Source organism: Pinus tabuliformis, chromosome Q (genome assembly GCF_031772625.1).
Source record: "Pinus tabuliformis cultivar Carrire ecotype Pingquan chromosome Q, CPIR1, whole genome shotgun sequence".
In the NCBI taxonomy this organism is placed as follows: Eukaryota; Viridiplantae; Streptophyta; class Pinopsida; order Pinales; family Pinaceae; genus Pinus; species Pinus tabuliformis.
In genome coordinates, this window is record NC_142296.1 from 766,045,706 (window position 1) to 766,058,456 (window position 12,751).

Below are 12,751 nucleotides of genomic sequence, written 5' to 3' on the forward strand. Positions count from 1 at the left end.
CTCCAAACTCAAAATTTGAAAGAGCATTGAATTCAGCAGACAAATATCAAGAATATTATCAACAGATGTTAGAAATAATGTTGATTGTAGAACAAAGCAATGTAAGGAAAAACTATCAGGTTTCTTATTGTAAATAAACTGAATAGAAAGAAAGCACCCTCTTTCTTGGAACATTTTTACAGAAAATTGTTAATTTCCTGTCTTTCAATTTGAAAGAATTTCATCAGCATCATCCCAATATCCAATCAGTCTAAACACTGATTTATTTATATAAAAATGCAACTCCAAACAGCTTATACGTAAGATAGCTGGTGTGAGGATGTGGGAGTGAGTGTGGATTGGATGTAGGTGCAATAGGGGTCCCAAATTTAAAAATTGTGGGTTATATATGTTCTGTGAGAGAGAGAGAGAGAGAGAGAGAGAGAGAGAGAGAGATTATTATAAATGTTTAAAAATACCAAACTTCAGCTATTGATACCATGTGCTTCATTGCACTGCAACGATAATAACTCTTCAATCACAAGCAGGCCTTATTCTCCAACACTTCACTGGGATCAACTTCACTTTGATACCATGTAATGCTTGAACAAGAGAATATCATTGAAAACACAAACTTCAGTGACCAAAAAATTATAAGCACGTTAAGTGCCCTAATAATCACACCCAACTAGCCTCGATACCACTGTGGTTAGAGTCCAAACAGTCCATTTCTTGTGGAACAACATTCTACCCTTTTTTATTAAGGTTGCAATAAAAAGGAACAATCCTTTCAAATGACGCCTAGCTATTGTAGTATACCTTGATAGATAAAAGATAGCTCTTAACTTCAGAAATAATGTTTAAACCCTTTAAAAGGTAAAAAACATTCACACCCTAAACAAGATATAAGCTATCAAACTTGCCATACTTTCCTGATTTTTCCTTCTTTTTATCCCAAATAAGAACCAAGTCACCTTTCTACAAAAATCTCAGAGAAGCCCTTTAATTGAATATCCCATTGACTTTCTCTCGACTCTCAACCAAATGATCAAATGTCTTTCACTAGTTTTCTTCAAATTCAACCAACTGATTCACCCTTGCTTGAACGACTTCTTAATTTGATGTGAAACGCTATAATAATTGATACATCAAAATATTTAGGTAAATGGGAAATTTAACATCCATCCCATATACCAGCTCAAATGGCCATTTCCCTGTTGCCGAAAAATCTAGCAAGCCTAGTGCAAAGCCCCACTGGGCGGAAACAGACCTTAGGGTAACAAGAGAATCAGTTGCCATTGTCACCTCAGCAACCTTTCTCTTGCTATTTAGTGGTGTTTGACCACAAGGGAGGCTTCCCTTGTAGTGTCCTAAGGTAAATTTTGCCCTTAGGGTTATTATTTTCAACTAGAGTTTTCAACAAATCATAAATAGTTATATATCATGACAGCGGAGCACATTCATTCATAACAGTAAGCAATATCATAGTACCTTTTTTATTCAACTCAACATAACAATATCAAATGCATTATAATAAACAATCAAATAGTTGATTGAGTAATTCCAACAATACACAATAGTTTGCAATCTCCAACAAATAATCCCTAGAGCTGTTACAGACAGTAGTATTCCCCTTCATGGTATCTACATGCACTAATTAATTGGCACAACTATCAGTCTTACAATTTCTCTCAGCTACTGTAGCTTGGCTTCCTGTGGCCTGTGTTGCCTTCTGTTTGAATGTGTCTGCGCTGGAAGCCACCACTACTTGATGTGGCTTGTGAGCATTAACTAACTCCCTGCTACGAGCTTATACTTGACTCGGTCCTTCAACCTCAAAAACCAGAATGCAGTTGTTACCACTTGCTTCCAAGAGAGTCCATTGCCAATTCCTTTCTTCCCTGTGGTTGCGGCCCTCTATGCCTTCGTTGTCCTCAAATGAGCCTCAGATTTCACTACGCCTTACTATACCTTCATGGTCCTCAAATGAGCCTCAGACTTTGGTTGGAGAGTCGTCGAATCCTTCAGGATGACCAAAAATCTTCTTAATGTGCCAAATCAATAGACAACAGATTTCCCTAACTGGTTGATAACAGATAATTGATGGAGAGATGGCTGACTAGAGTGGAATGTTTTACGACCAAAATCAGTAGAGAGAAATGGATTAGCTAGGGTGGGATCACCTCCACCAAAACTAATCAAGAGAAAGGGGTCTTAAAACTCTTAGAGCTGCAGCTCAAAGAAAACAGAGGTATTCCAATCTAAATCAATGATGATAAAATGATTACATCTCTCCTTTATTTATAGATTCCTCATGGGGTTTCTCTTCCTTAATCTAATGTGAGGGGTTGCAAGTGTAGCCCCCAATTTCAGTTTTTTCTGCCCCAGCTATCCCCAATTTACCCAATGTTGCCCCAAACATTGGATAATGGGTTCCCCTCTTTATCAAAGACTAAAGACTATGGGGTTGGATAAGCTATTTCGTCCTCCCTTGGGAAATTAATCCATAGGGGGGCATTTCAGTCCCCCCCTTCCCAACATTGCTTGCCCTCAATGAATTGCATGTTTGGGTGTGGTACAATATTTCCTTCAACTCTCTAGAATGAAAAACTCTCTTCGATCCTTACAGATGCCATAGCGAGAACACCAACACCCTTCTTCAATTCTTGTAGCCCAATAACCAACATGTTGGTTGGAGATGTCACCATGCAATAATCATTGCTTCCATTCACTAGTTTATAATTCAATTTTAGGTCAAGAGTACAAATATGTGCCACTATTGAAGCAAGTTCTGCTTTTAGACATGCATTTCAATCTCCCTTTTACTTGTTCCAACAATTTCATCACTATTACATTGTTTAACAATCATTTGGGGTTCATATTCCTTACCAACATTTATAGAACCCTCTTCATTTGAGACTGAATGATAGCTACTTTTAGATGAGGAACGAGCTTTTCACTCGTAGATTATAATTACCCTTAGACAATGGCCCTGCTACGGCTTTTGGAGCCAAGCGTGCCAGATCTCCATCATCAATATCAATCAAGTTGGTGTCATAACCCCAGAGTTGCTAAGACATCCTGAGGAGTATGTGCAAGAAAATATTTTAAGGGTTGTCCTGGCCTTATCACTTTTGTCTTTCTTATTCGATCCATCTATTCTGTTTCCCGACCTACCTGCCATATACGGAGTTTTGTCAAAGACCTCCTTCTAGCCACACCTCTATAACGCAATCTTGATTTAGCAAGAAAGGCTCAAACTTGCAAAAATGTGTAAGTAGATTCCCCAGAAGATTAACTTCAACATCTTTCTTGATAAAAGAATCTAATATCCAAAGTAAAATCACAGTTGAATGGGACAATGGTGCTTTAAGGTCATCTACACAAAAGGTTGCTTCCTTCAAATCTCTCACATTGTAATATTCTTTATTGCCATTTCAACCTTTTTCCTAAGTTGAACCTCGGTGAGTTGTGAACTAAGAGTCCTTTGAGAAGAATGTTCTTGCAGAACACCCTAAAGCACTTCCTCTATTTTCTTTTGGCCCTCAACTTTCCTCCTTTATTGCCATCCATTCTTCCCCAGATCAATCAAATCCTTCAACATGAACCTCAGCAAAGGGAAGCCATTGGATATTGGACATTTTTGTCATCCTATCGAAGTAAGCATCAATATGTTCCTTGGCCTTTGAATGGTCAATCATATGACCAATAGTGATTATCAGTTTGCACAAAGCTTCAACGTTTTCCTCCTTTGGATGTTGAAATTCACTAATTAATTTCTTGATGCATGCATGCAAAATTCTTTTGGTCAGTATGTTTTCTTTATAGAGCTCACCAATAAACCTTATATTTCCTAGCATTTGTCATCATGTTGCAACGTTCTTCTCCCATATTTTTTCTAAAAGGTGTTTTTCACCATGATCCTTTGCTTTCTCAGCCTTTATCTCCTCTTTCATCTTTTTTAGGTTCCTCCTTGTTGAAAAATGTGTAACTAGGTTCGGTCTTCATAAATATATAATGTACTTTTGATTCTTGTATATTGTAAAATGAAAGAAAAAATTATTATTGTTATTTTCGGAGCATGGGTTTCATGCTCAAAGTCTTTTAGTTTAGAGGTCAAGCACCCATTGAGTGCTTCTAGGGTTTGTCCTAGGTCAAGAAGTCAAAAGAGTCATTGTCATATGTTGAAGACCCCTTCAAGCACATTGTAACTTGTAAAAAGAATTATTTTTGTATTTTAAAGTGTCAAGAAACCCTCCAAGACCAAGTCGACCTACTAGCAAAGAAGTCGGCCTAATTTGAGGAACTTCGTCCACCTTGGAAGCCTATATATAGGAGGGAACTCGACCTCCTAGATATATAATTCATTCTCTCATCAAGTGAGCGAAGAAAAAGAAGAAAGAGGCTAGCAAAGGAAGAAGGATGATAAAGATCAAGAGTTTGTGCTATTTCCTCTCTCTCCTCACACATGCGAAGGAAGGAAGCTAGATTTTTGTTTATGGGTTAGGGTTTTGCCGCTGCAAGATCAAACTTGGAAGAAGAGCAAAAATAAGATCTAAGGAGAGCTCATTAGGCCGTCCTCAAGCCCTAGAAGAGAAAGAAAGTCAAGTGAAGGTCTGAAGAAGTCTTGGAAGGTTGAAATAAGCTCACACGTGTGAAAGCAGTCGCAGCTAGGGGGGCCAAAAATTTCAAACCTGTAGTAGAGGCCGAAATTTTGTTGCTGGGGGTCGAAGTTGTGTTGCTAAAAGAGATTTGACTGGGTTTGACTTGGACAAGGAAAGCACACCATCAAGAACGTTAAACTTGGTCTTGGAAGGGTGTTAGTCTTTGTCTAGAGGTCTTGGAATTCGTCAATTGAAGAATCTATAAGAAGAGGAGATTTACGGGTTTTCATCTCAAGTCAAGAGGTTTTGGCCCTCGCTTGCAGCCTATATCCTATTTTCTTGTGTACTATTGTTCTTCTTGTTTTGGCAGTTGTTTGATGATAAGAACGAACATAATAATAAGAGAAGAATCTAATAAGTAAGAAAAAGTAAAAAGACATCACAAGCAATTATCACAGAAAGAGAAATCATCCTAACTACTTCCCTATAGATTTCTCAACATGGTATCAAAACTAAGGTTGGCTAAGGGCATAATAAAGATCTCTACTACACTAAAGAAGTTCCTAAAGAAGTGTTCGAAGGTGGCAAGTCAACTCAAGAAGGGCATCAAAGAAGTATGGGATCTCCTATTTTCTTCTAAGAAGGAAGTGACCAAGACATCTACAAAGGATGAAGGACTATTCTCAGCACTCACTGGCACATTTCAAGATGAGAATATTTGGGTGATCGACAGTGGAGCATCAAGACATATGACTGGTCAACACAAGCAATTAAAGACATTATCAAAAGGAAATTCCTCTTACTCCGTAGAGCTTGGTCACAGTAAAAGGTACCCTGTGAGAGGAATTGGATCAACTACACTTGACCTAGAGAATGGTGGAAACATTCATCTAAACAATATCTTATTTGTTCCAGGTTTGCACAAGAATTTACTTTCTATTTCATGTCTAGAAGATAAGGGTGATAGAGTTGCTTTCATTGATGGAAAGGTGGTAGTATGGGGTAAAAACTAAAAACTCAAGCATAGAAGATGCAAGAATGATTGGGATCCGTGAAGGAAGACTTTACAGATTGGTAACTCCCCTCGCTCAAGCTTTGGTTCACATTGAAGTTAGCCCATGTGAACTTTGGCATCGAAAATTTGGTCACCTTCACTACAAATTCGTACCAACCCTAAATTCAATAGTAAATGGCATTCCTGAACTAAAAGAAGATCACGAAGGAGTATGCAAGGGATGTACATTAGGTAAGAACACCAAGAGACCATTTGGAAGCAATGCTTCAAGGTCAAAAGAAATCTTGGATCTTATTCATTCCAATGTGTTAAATTGGCAACTAGCGCCAAAACTCCATGTGGGTCGGCTTATTTCTGGCAGCTGATATTTTTATTGGATCCCTCTCGTCGAGAGGTGTAGGATTGATCCAAAGATCATCCGATTCTGATAAGTATTTATGGAGATATGAATTTATTTTGTTTATGTAATTATTATCAAGCCGACCAGCTCTTATGTGTGCTCTAGAAGCCCAACCGACGTGTCTATTCAACCTCTACGTTTTTAGTATAAATAAGAGAGGGTTTGGAGTCATTAGGGACACACATTCTCCATGCGAACTCCTCCTCTCCACGTCTTGGGTTTTTGGAGAAGGAGAAGACACAAAAGAGAATACGTTGGATGCCCTAGCTGCAGTAGACCCAGCCGCAGTCAATACATATACATACGCTGCTCGTTGGATGCTGAGATGAACGCAGCAATGAAATATATATACGCTTCTCACCTAACCGCAATCTATATATATATATATACGCTGCTTGTTGGATGCTGAGATGAACACAGCAATGATATACGCTGCTCACCTAGCCGCAGTCAATACATATACAAACGCTGCTCGTTGGATGCTGAGATGAACGCAGCAATGATATACGCTGCTCACCTAGCCGCAGTCAATACATATACAAACGCTGCTCGTTGGATGTTGAGATGAACGCAGCAATGATATACGCTGCTCACCTAGCCACAGTCGCCGTTATCTACGATCTTCATGAAGCACCTAGACACAGGTCAATGGGACATAACGCTGGTCAATGAAATAACAAACAAAAAAAAAACATAGATACGTTGTCATCACGCAGTCATGAAGGCAATGACAAATACCTATATATATACCCAGGCAATGAGCGTAGCAATATATATATACGTTGATCATTGAGATAACCTACGCAGCAAGGTATATGAAACAGTAATACGCTGTTTATGAAGTACGCTGTTATATGCAGTCAATAGGAATAGCCCTTAACTCAGTCATATACGGAGGCATAGTACACTATCCAAGCAGCCCTTAACTCTGTTAATGAAGGCACCATATATATGCACAGTCATGGAAACTCATATACTGTTATGTATATGCAGAGACTGATATATAACGTTGTCATGGCAGCAACATTCACTCTGGTCAATACGCAGCAAATGGACATATATATGCTAGCAAATATATACGCGGTAAACATCTAGAATGTATTAGGTGTAGTCATAAGGATGCAGCTGTGAGCTATGTATGTATTGGGTCAATACTCTCATAGTCTAGGTCATGGATGATGTATATGGGCAGTAAGAGCAGCATGATGTAGATGGGCAGTGTGAGCAGCATGATGCATGATGTATGAGATCATGAGCATCATGATGAATGAGATCATGGACATAAAGGGCAACATGAGATCATGGACATATAGGACAGCATGATGATGATGCATAGGCAGCATTACAAGATCATAAACATGAAGGGCAGCAACATGATAAGATCATGTGCATGGGCAGTACAATGATACATTAGCAGGGGCAGCAGCATGATGATGATGCACATTAGTTTGAGCAGCATTATGATGGATAAAATCATGGACATGGGCAGCATGATGATAATCATGATTAGAGCAGCATGGTACAGTATGCAGTGGTGCAACTAGAGAACCAGATGCAGCACGATGCTAGGTATCAGTTGAAGTAGAATGTCTTCAACTGATCTCATCACTATAGGAGATGATCTATGCTCAGATCTAGATAAGTCAAAGTGTTGACTTATGTTGTAAATGTACTCTCTCTCTCTCTTTCTCTGCTGAACTTTGAAGATAAAAGAAGATTTGATCAAAGGGTTTCCCCACACATTGTGGGGTTTGTCCCTGGCTCGCGCCATATCTTGTCTCCTCTTGCCTTGGTTTGTCTTCTGCAATTTATATTTATGTTCTATCTGCAGTTTATCTTAATGCTGATGTGATTGCTAACTGTGAAAATTTAAATAAATTGCTCTAGCATAGAACATACCTAAACTTAACACAATGTCTATGGTCCTATGACTCCAAAGTCACTTGGAGGCCATCCATATTACGTAACATTCATAGATGACCATTCAAGGAAAACTTGGGTTTACTTAATGAAATCCAAGGATGAAGTATTTATCAAATTTCAAGAATTCAAAGTTGAAGTAGAGAACCTTACAAAATGGAGAATCAAGATATTAAGGTCTGACAATGGAGGAGAATACACATCCAAGGAAATTATAGCCTTCTGTAAGGAGTCTGGGATTAAGAGGGAGTTGATAGTCCCATATAATCCCGAGCAAAATAAAGTTGAAAAACAAAAGAATTAGTCCAAGAAAGTGTAAAAGCTATGTTACATGATCAAGATTTGCCGAAATTTTTGTGGGGTGAAGCCACAAAGACAGTTGTATACATTGAAAATTGAAGTCCCCACAGGTCACTAGATAACATGACTCCTAAAGAAGCATTCACTGGGAAGAAACCAAGCGTGGATCATCTCTGAATCTTTGGTTGTCTTGTCTATATTCATATACCAAAGGACAAGAGAAAGAAGTTGGATCCATCAGGCATGAAGGGAACATTTGTTGGCTATAGTAATTCTTCTAAGGCCTATAGGATCTACATAAAAGAAGGACACCGAATAGAAGTCAGTCAAGATGTGATATTTGACGAAAGTATTGCATTCAAGAAATCAAAGGATCTCCCTATGGACTCTGATGATGAAGAACTTCCGGTATTTGAAGAGGAAGTTACTAGGGAGGAAGAAGAATCAAATCATGAAGATGAAGGTCCCAGTGAACCTATACAACTTGTGGTAATCCCCGAGACTAGAAAGAGACCTAATTGGTTGAAATATACTCTATTAGATGTAGAGGGTCATGGAGCAGCTAAAGGCACATTTAGAGAAAGCAAGAAGCCCAAAAGATATTCAGGGTATGCAGCATATATGACAAAGTTAATAGAAGCATAGCCATCCACTTTTGAAGAAGTTGTCAATCATCAAGAATGGAAAGATGCTATGAACAAAGAATACCAATTGATAATAAAGAATGAGGTATGGGAGATCGTACCTAGGTCTGAAGAAAAGCCTATGGTAACTTCCAAGCGGTTGTACAAGATTAAACATGCGGCAGATGGAAGTATTGACAAGTATAAGGCAAGATTGTGGCTAGGGGCTTCTCTCAACAAGAAGGTATCAATTATGAAGAGACATTTGCTCCAACAGCAAGGTATACAACTATACGCTCATTGGTCTCTTTGGTAGCATCGATGGGATGAAATATACATCAAATGGATGTCAAGACTGCATTCCTGAATGGAACAATTGATGAGAAAGTCTATATAGAGAAACCCTTGGGATTTGAAGTCAAATATAGAGAAGCAGATGTTTGCAGATTGAAGAAGGCACTATATGGACTTAAGCAAGCTCCAAGGGCATGGTATGCTAAGATGGATGCATACCTATAAAGATTGGGCTTCACAAAGAGTTTTGTTGATCTGAATCTTTACTTCAAGGTTGTAAAAGGTGAGCCTGTGATTATTCTTCTGCATGTGGAATATCTTCTCTTGACAAGTGTGGAAGATCGAATCCAAGAATGCAAGAAGCAGCTAGCAGCGAAATTCGATATGAAGGACCTTAGGCTGATGCACTACTATTTGGGACAAGAAGTCTCGCAAAGACTTGATGAGATCTATCTAGGTCAAGGGAAGTATGTGATCGAGATGTTGAAGCAGTTTGACATGATGGATTGCAAACCAATGACAACCCCGATGATCACAAACTTGAGAAGACCAAGGAGTTCCAAATCGAGCCCAATGGATCCAACTAGGTATAGACAATTGATTGGCTCACTGAAAATACTCGACCAAACATATTTTTTGCAGTAAATGTTCTTAGGCAGTTTCGAGTTGAGCTGAAGCATGATAATTGGATAGCAGCCAAGCACATTATGAGATATATGCAAGGTACAATCCACTTTTGCCTGAAATATGAAAGGAGGAATGGTGTCCACTTGATTGGATACACAGATTCTGACTGGGGAGGTAGTGAGCAGGATGGAAGGAGCACTACAGGAGGATGTTTTAGTTTGGGATCCTCCATGGTCTCATAGATGAGCAGAAAGCAAGATTCGGTTGCTTTGAGTAGTGCTGAGGTTGAATATATTGCAACCTGTGAAGTAAGCAGAGAAGTTGTCTGGTTGAGAAAGCTGTTATCTGAGCTATTTGAAGGACCAATGGACCCTACAATGATACATTGTGATAACATAAGATTGTCTGAAGACCCAGTTTTTCATCGAAAGACAAAGCATATAAACAACATGTATCACTACATTTGGAAGCTAGTACAGGATGGTGTGTTGCAGCTATAGTATCTCCATTGATGAGCAAGTAGTTGACATATTGACAAAATCTCTTCCTAATAAGAAGCTTGTGTATTTGAGAGACGAGCTTGGTCAGGTTGATATATGTTGAATTTTGTAGCATCGGTTGTGTTCTAGCCACAATATTTGGTGGAGAGGCTAGAATACATGTATTCTCCAAAACCCAGAAATCGTTTCTAGAAATTCCACCTAGAGACGACTTAATTAAAATAATTAATCTTTTTTTAATGGTGCCTAAGTCTAAACTTAGGAAAACTGATTAATTAAAGGGTATTAATTAAGTCATGATGAAATCTTTTAGAAGAAGACATGGATTGAGTTCTAGTTAATCTTAGCCATCGATCATGTTTTAATCTTGGCCGTTGAAGCCTCAATGAGAGATTATAAGATGAGATTCGATGGGGGTTGGAGAACACACTTGAGGAGCAAGGCATTCAATATTGTTGGGAAATCGAAATCCAGAGTAACAGTTGTGTTACCGGAGGTGATTAAGTAGTTTCGAAGCACTGAGAGAGGGGCAGGGATAGTAAGGTCGAAAGGAATTTTTTTCCAGTCCGGTGAGTGCATAGTTGAGAGACAGCATACTCCACAAAGAGGTTGGCGTAGTGCAGAGAGGCAGCACAGAGCTTCAGAGGAAGATCCGTATTTTGCTGAAGGGAAGTCGAGATTCAGAGGCAGGAGCCAGAGTGGGAGCCCGGAGGCCAAAAGATCGCGTTTCCAGAGTAGAAGCTGATCAACAGAGTGAGAGAGACACTAGTCCAAGCAAGGATGACGCAAAGGCAGCACAGAGGCAGCAAGGAACAGCTCATCTTGAGCTAAGGTCAGTGTTTGATCACTGGTGGAAGTGAGATTTTTCTCACTAGATGTTTGTCAGTCATTTTCTCTCTATCGAAAGCTAGATTTGAGCTTCCATAGGTTTGTACTCAAATTTACTACTGCATAATAATAAAACCCTCAACTGTTGCACCAGTTTTCCCAAGTTGGGTTTTTCCGGGAACTTTGGTCCAAAAATAACGGTGTTTATTGTGTGTGTGCATCTATTCTTCCAGTGTTTTTATTTATTCCGCGGTATTGTATTTGTGAAGGCTGCAGTGTATATGTTTCTATATTTGTTGTAGGAAACTGCAAGTAATTTGTTTAATTAATTTAACAAATAGAAGAAACATTATCAGTTGTTGCAGCAGGATTCAGGGTCACCAAATTTTCACATGGGATCGGAGCACGAATTGTAAGCCGAAGAGCTCAGTGCAGAAGGAAGGAGGCAGTTTGAATCTCTACAGAGGCAGCAATTCGAAACCCTCTAAGGCAGCGCAGTTCCTTGGGCCAGGAGGGTCGAGTTTTCGAGGAAAGATCTATTTCTCTGAGAGAGTCGCCAGAGAAATTAGATCTTCCATATCAGAGCTTACCAGAGGCAGAGGGAGACACAACATTTTCTCCTTGCAGAGCAGATCTTCAGCTGGCACGCAGATTTTGAAGCAGTTTGCTATTGCAAATAGGATCAGGAGGAAGGAAGAGCACACAATGAGGGAATTCTTTCCTCAGGGAACTTCTAGCTCAAAAGTTCAAGTTTTCCTAGCAGAGCAGCAATAGTTGTGTGCAGAGTTTCTCACTCCAGAAGGGAGTGTGAATAGCTAGGTAGCAGCTGCACAAAGGAGAAGAGGAGGAGTTCGACATTTTCAAAGAGATGGCATCAACTGGGTTGAGAGATCAAGATCGGTTGGAGGGAGCCTCCAACTATGTGATCTGGAAGGCTAGAATTTCCTACCTTCTAGATGAACATGATCTCAAGACTTACATCGATAGTGTGGTAGTTGTACCTATAGATGCAGATCCGCTTAAGAAGTACAAGAAAGAGATGGCGAAAGCAAAGAGGCTGATCCTCGATGGGGTTCGGAATCACATGGTGTCCCACATAGTTGGCAAAGATAATGCTCGACAGATGTGGGAAGCACTTGCTATGTTGTACGAAGGATCTTCTAAGCAACGGAAGATGTACCTTGAGGAGAAGCTGAGATGCACGAGGATGCAGAAAGGGGAGCGTATAGACCCCTTCCTTACTAGGCTTCAAGATGTCTGGGACCAGCTGTCTGCGGTAGGGTCAGTGCTTCAGCCTACAGAATTGGTACGGTTAGCTCTGAACAGTGTTTCTGAAGAATGGAAAATTTTTGTCCAGAGTATACTGGACAGATAAAACCTACCAGATTGGGATCATATGTGGGTTGATCTACAATAGGAGGAGATGAGGCGAGATTTGGTGAAGAGCACCATCAGTGGTAGCAGCAACAATGGGACGAAGCAATCAAAGGAAGAGGAAGATATGGCCCTCGCATCAAAGAGCAGCACAGGAGGAAGAAGGACGTTTCCAAGATCAAGTGCTTCAGGTGTGGTGAGCTTGGCGAATACAACACTCAACGTCCTCTCAGAAAGAAGGACAAAGAGGAGAAGTAGGATCAATAGGCTGCATCCGTAGAGATTGA

General features: G+C 39.7%; 1 protein-coding gene across 3 annotated transcripts in view; it reads right to left on the reverse strand.

Annotated features, from left to right (window-relative positions):
• The window catches only part of LOC149221744 (uncharacterized), a 241,659-nt gene that overhangs the window by 125,189 nt on the left and 103,719 nt on the right, over positions 1-12,751 (reverse strand). The window lies entirely within an intron of this gene.